Source organism: Orycteropus afer, unplaced genomic scaffold (assembly GCF_000298275.1).
Source record: "Orycteropus afer afer isolate SDZICR_OR568_19922 unplaced genomic scaffold, OryAfe1.0 scaffold00122, whole genome shotgun sequence".
In the NCBI taxonomy this organism is placed as follows: domain Eukaryota; kingdom Metazoa; phylum Chordata; class Mammalia; order Tubulidentata; family Orycteropodidae; genus Orycteropus; species Orycteropus afer.
This window is the reverse complement of record NW_006921709.1, coordinates 757315-763314: the sequence shown is the minus strand read 5'-3', so window position 1 is coordinate 763314 and position 6000 is coordinate 757315. Positions and strand designations below refer to the sequence as shown.

Below are 6000 nucleotides of genomic sequence, written 5' to 3'. Positions count from 1 at the left end.
ATCTGGGCATGGTGGGGCAGAGCACCCAGGCTCCATCCAAGTACACAGACTGTGATGGAGTTCCTGCTGGCTCAGAAGGTGGCTGGGGGTGAGGGATGGCCACACTTCCATTCACCAAGAGGGTGTGGGGCATAAGAGTAGCAAGCAGAATATTGCACCTTTCCAGTCATTCATGTCCTCAGTGTTCTTGTGGTTCCCAGAAAGTGGAGACTACTTAAGTCCCTGGAATCTGGAAGAATGCTGTCACTTGAAATATCCAAAATGGTTGAACTATTTGTAAATATTCAAAATGGTTGCCCCTCTGGAGAAGCAAAAGTCCTCACTCAGCTCAGCCTGCCATCCTTTCCATTGCTTCCCCTTTTATTCATCAGCCACCAGTCCAGTCCTACGTGCAGCCCCTGGTTGTTGTTGTTGTTGTTATGTGCCTTCGAGTCGGACCCGACTCATAGCGACCCCTCCTTGGGTTTCCGAGGCAGTATCACTACGGAAGTAGGATTGCCCAACCTTCCTTCCGAGGAGTGGCTGGTGGGTTTGAACCGCCAGCCTTCTGGTTAGCAGCCAAGTGCCTTAGCCACTATGCTACCAGAGCTCCCTGGCTGCAGGGCCAATTTGTAGGTTAAATCTTAGGTCTGAGCACCGCTCAGCAATATCCAAGCTGTCTGTGACATCAGGATCACTGCCAGACTGCAGCTCCTTATGTCTTCTTTTTTAGAGTTTTCATGCAAATTCTTCTACTACTTGGAGTCTAGTCCACTTCTATATCCTTCCCTTCAAAGCTCAGGGCTCCAGGATTATCTTCTGTATCTGTGTTAATTGGTTCTCCTTTTCTTTGTCTAAGAGGGTCTGTGCAGTCTGTCTGCCTATTCTACCATCTTATTGGAACTCTCTGTTTCCTGTCTTTTTAATGACCTTTTGCTTTCTTCATGTATGATGTCCTTGATGTCATCCCACAATTTATCTGGTCTTTGGGCATTAGTATTTAATATGCCAAATCCGTTCTTAAAATGGTCTCCAAATTCAGGTGAGATATACTCATCAAGGTATTGTTTTGGTTCTTGTGGACTTGTTTTCATTTTCTTCTGTTTCAACTTGAACTTCCACATGAGCAATTGATGCTTATTCCACAGTTAGCCCCTGGTCTTGTTCTGACTGATGACACTGAGCTTCATCGTCTCTTTCCACGATGTAGTCAATTTGATGCTTGTGTATTCCATCTGATGAAGTCCACATAAGTAGGCACCATTTAGGTTGTTGAAAAAAACATATTTGCAATGAATAAGTCATTGCTCTTGCAAAATTCTATCATGTGATCTCTAGTGTCATTTCTGCTATCGAGGCCATATTTTCCAACTCCTGATCCTTCTTTGTTCCCAACTTTCACATTCCAATAACCAGTAATTATCAAGAAAACTTGATCGCATATTTGATTAATTTCAGACTGCAGGATCTGGTAAAAATCTTCAATATCTTCATTGGCATTAGTGGTTGGTGTGCAAATTTAAGTGATAGTCATTAACTGGTCTTTCATGTAGGCTTATAGATATTATCCTATCACAGACAGCATTGTACTTCAGCTTAGATCTCGAATCTTCTTTTTCATAATGAATATGATGTCATTGCTCTCAATTTTTCATTGACAGCATAATAGACCATGTGATTGTGTGATTCAAAATTGCCAGTACCAGTCCATTTCCTCATTCATGCCTAGGATACATATATTTATGCATTCCATTTCATTTTTTACAACTTCCAATTTCGCTAGATTCATACTTCATATATTTCACATGCTTCTTATTAACTGATGTTTACAGTTGTTTTTTCTCATTTTGAGTTATGCCACATCAGCAAATGAAGGTCCCAAAGGAGAAGACAGCATTTCCCCAGTCTTATTTTGATTGCCTTCAAACTAAGGGACTCATTTTCCAGCACTTTATCAGACAATGTCCCCCTGCTATTCATAAAGGATTCACTGGCTAAATTGTTTGAGAAATATACCTTCAGGTCCTTCTTCCTAATCTGTCTTAGTCTGAAAGCTTTACTGAAACCTGTCCACCATCGGTGACCATGCTAGTATTGGAAATACTGGTAGCATAGCTTTCAGCATCACAGCAATATACAACCCATCATGGTACAGCAAAATGACAGACAAGTGCTGGGTCACCTGGTTAGGTTTTGGATAGGTTTCTCTAGTGATTGTGTGAATGATACATGGAGATAAATTTAGAGCAAAAGAAGCCAGTTAGGAAGATGTTAAAATGGTCTAGAGAGCTCTGATGAGGACCTAAAAGAGTGGAGTCATAATACTATTGATAAGAAGGGAAGGACTTGAAAAAATATTTAAAATATAAACTCACTGTATCTTACTGACTAATTGGATACATTATCTCACTACAGGAAAAATTACCTGCAGTTTCCCCCCAAAATTTAAAACTGTCTTTGGAGGCCTAGAAAGGCTGTATTGTGCTCATGGAATTGATATCTCTGCTTCCTTGCACCGGTATTCTCAAAAAAAAAAACCAAAAAACAAACTCACTGTTGTTGAGCCAGATCTGACTCAGAGGGACCTCTCCCTGGGTTTCTGAGGAGGTATCACTATGGAAGTAGATTGCCCAACCTTCCTTCCAAGTACACTATAATCTATCTGACAATCTAGGATGTGGTTTCTTCATCTCTGTATTACTCATATCTTCTAACATAGTGCATTACCATTAGGAGAGAGCAATCACTTAATAAATTTTTATTAAATTAAAAGACCTTTGAAAGCACATAATACCATTTAAATCCAGGAAGGACATACAAACTAATGGCTGGATACAACTTATGTGCAATTGTAGAAAAATCAAAAACCAAACTCACTGCTGTCAAGTCTGTTCTACTCAGTGACCCCTTCCTTGGGTTTCTGAGGCAGTATCACTATGGGAGTAGATTGCTCCGTCTTCCTTCCGAGGAGTGGCTGGTGGGTTTGAACCATCAGCCTTCTGGTTAGCAGTCAAGTGCCTTAGGCACTATGCCACCAGATCTCCCATGTGCAATTGCAGAAGACAACAAAATGTCCATCTTCATATGTTCCATTCATCACTAAGTCTATCAGAGACTATACACCAAAGCAATGAGAGAGAGACCAGACTTTCATGCCATAACTTTCAGAGGTGAAGTACTCAAATACTCATCTAAAAGAACAGATCTGTGTGTAATCACTTCCATCCTGTGGGAATCAGATCTGGTTCAGTGAGGAGGTTCAGTTTCAGAAAGCTGTAAACACCAGCTCCGAGCAATAGGAGTTTCTTCAGTCTACCGCTACCCAATTAAAAGCTGGACTGACTATTCAAAATATAGAGATGTTTTGTTCACTCAGGGAACAAGGTGAATAAGATGTGGGTAATTGTTTAAATTCAATTAGGAAAATGGAAAGTACCATTATTTTCCTCTTAAATAACTTTATTCTCAAAGGAATTTTTTCTTCCCCCTTGTAAGACTGTCCTCTAGGGAACATCACAGGCATTGTTTTCTTTATATTGATACAGGAACTGAAGCATGCTGAAATTCCCAGAGAGAGGAATCTGGTGGTACATTATCATTAATCTTAAATCACAATACCTTGAAGCTTTGGGGTGTTCTACAGCAGACTCAGATTGAAATCATTTTTTTTCCCCCTGAGATTTGTTTTTGAAAAATTGATTTCTGTTTTTCAACTGTTATTTAAATATGAGTCAAGTGCTCTATTATGAGAAAAAAAAATCCAGAAGATTATAAAGACCAGTGCAGAATTTCAGGTAACAGTTCAATAATGTAATTTAGAGAGGGTTCTACTGTAGAAGACCACCCCCCCCACCCAAGTTCAGTATCATTTATGATAGGAAACAAGCAGGTTGGGATCACTATACTCCTGAATGGTAATTTCATGCCCTCAGCTCTTAGGTAATTTTACAGCGTAGCAAAGTCATAAAAGTTCAATAGGTCTGTCATCTGTGACCATTGCTGGAGAAATACAGGAAACTGTAATAAGGTTCTCGGAAACAAACACTTTCAAGTAAAAGGATAATGAAAACACTAACACAGCTACACGCAGCTGATGGAGACCATGGGCAGGTTTGTCTCAAGGGTTCTCCCATTGTAAGAACAGAGCAAAGGTTCCCATAAAAACCAAGACACCACCCTGAATGTGTCCAATCTCATCTGATCTCGGAAGCTAAGCAGGGTCGGGCCTGGGTAGTACTTGGATGGGAGACCGCCTGGGAATACCAGATGCTGTAGGCTTTTGCCTGGGCTCTGGTAGTGTAGTGCCTAAGCCACTTGACTGCTAACAAGAAGGCTGGTAGTTCAAACCCACCAGCCACTCCTCAGAAGGAAGGTTAGGGAATCTACTTCCAGAGTGATACTGCCTCGTAAACCCTGACTATGAATTGGGTCTGACTCGAGGTCTCATAACAACAACAACACACAGGCATACCTTGTTACTGATAAGGATATCAGCCTAACATATTCAGGAACTTAGATCTATGAGTATCCATAAATAACAAATGCTGAGTTAATGCACAGAATGGACAGAACAGGGCTTATTGCAAGTTCAAGTAATTTGAAGTCTCATTTTCTCACTATCTAAAAATCTTAGAGTAAATGTTCTCAGAATTCTTCCATTATGCTTTGCTGCGATTTTCAAGTTTGGTTTCAACCTTGAGATCATTATGACACTTCAGCGAGATGTAATGGTAATACGACCATGTGTGTTGTAGGAAACCCACCTGAACTGGACTGTGATTTACTCTTTGGATATGAGCAAAACCTTTCTTTGGGGCAGGTTTCTACAGAATAATATGTAGTAGATGATAACACCAACAACAACAAAATGCTGATAACTTTCCTCACCATCAGGATGCATTTATTCTGTTAAATTTATAAGCAAACGTTCTGGATGTCTGAACTAACATACTCAGGAGTTTATGTACATTTCTCTCCTAGAGACCATATCATGCTTCAGCTCTGTTATAATCATGTATTCTTATTTTCCCCAAACAACTCTGAGTTTCTTCTTAAAGGCAGGAGCAAAATATTATTTCTTTTTTGTAGACTGGGTATGGGACATGTGGGGAGAACAATAAAATAGTCATTGAAAGAATATGAGAAATAACAGATTAAAAATATGCTACCAGTAAATATAATTACATGTGCTAGATGCAATGTTTTTATATCATGTCATGAGAGATACAGAGTCATACACAGGCCTTCTGAGTCTCAGTACTAGTTCATTATCTTAAGAAAGTTATACACCATATTAAAGAGCCCAGGTGGCATATGCAATTTGCCCTCTAGTGCCTAAGGCATTTGACTACTAATTAGAAGGTTGGTGGTTCACACCCACCAGCTACTCCGTGGAAGGAAACCTGGGCAATCTACTTCTATAAAGATTTACTGCCTCAGAAACCAAAAGTGGTGTTGCTATGAGACAGAATCGACTCAAAGGCAGTGAGTTTGGTTTGGGTTTGGTTTACTAACCTAAAAGGAGCTCTGGTGGTGTAGTGCCTAAGGCATTTGACTGCTAACCAGAAGTTTGCTGGTTCAAACCTGTCAGCCACTCTGTGGAAGAAAGACTGGGCAATCTACTTGCATAAAGATTTACCCCTTGGAAACCCAAAGGAGGTCACTATGAGTCAGAATTGATTCGATGCCGCTTTAATATACCAAGAAGAAGTTAGGGGAGAGGATGGAAGAGATATCATTATTAGCAGTAGTTAAAAACATTTACCTGCCTATTTCTGAATTGGCTCTGGCATCAACATTCTTTCTAGAATATGTTCAAACAACATTAGCAAAGGGTGCTGAGAGAAGCAGAACATTACTCTCCTTATGCCTACATTTGATTAGCCTCTTGTGGTGCATTAATATGAGGGTATGCGGCACCCTTTCCAAAACTAATGTTAAGAAAATTAACATGGGCGGGGGAAAAGCAGACTTTCAACTTTTCAATAGCACATTCTCAAAAGGGAAAATGCCAACTTACAA

At 40.1% G+C, this 6000-nt stretch overlaps 1 protein-coding gene and 1 pseudogene across 1 annotated transcript in view; one reads left to right on the top strand and one right to left on the bottom strand.

The window, feature by feature from the left end:
* Nucleotides 1–6000, bottom strand: part of PDE4D (phosphodiesterase 4D) — a 1343868-nt gene that overhangs the window by 752869 nt on the left and 584999 nt on the right. The window lies entirely within an intron of this gene.
* Nucleotides 4143–4257, top strand: LOC122150327 (annotated as a pseudogene).